Source organism: Blennius ocellaris (assembly GCF_963422515.1).
Source record: "Blennius ocellaris genome assembly, chromosome: 7".
Taxonomy (NCBI): Eukaryota; Metazoa; Chordata; class Actinopteri; order Blenniiformes; family Blenniidae; genus Blennius; species Blennius ocellaris.
Window position 1 is genome coordinate 1199400 of NC_137656.1, and position 287 is coordinate 1199686.

Genomic DNA, 287 nt, shown 5'->3' on the forward strand with positions numbered 1-287 from the left:
AGTGAAGAGAAGTGAGGAAGTCAAACGGGCCCCGAAAACGCTCCTTCGTTCGCTCTCAACCGACAGACGGGCTTTCGTTTCCTCCCGACAAGCGTTAAAAAACAAAACAAAAAAAACAAAACAGGAATAATCCCAGAAGCATCGTCACTTTAAATGTTTGTATTCAAATAGTTTAAAAATGCAGATTATCCTGCACACAGGAGCCTCATGGGGGGGGGAGAGAGAGAGAGAGAGAGAGAGAGAGAGAGAGAGAGAGAGGTGGGGAAACACTGGTGCAGTGGTTGGCC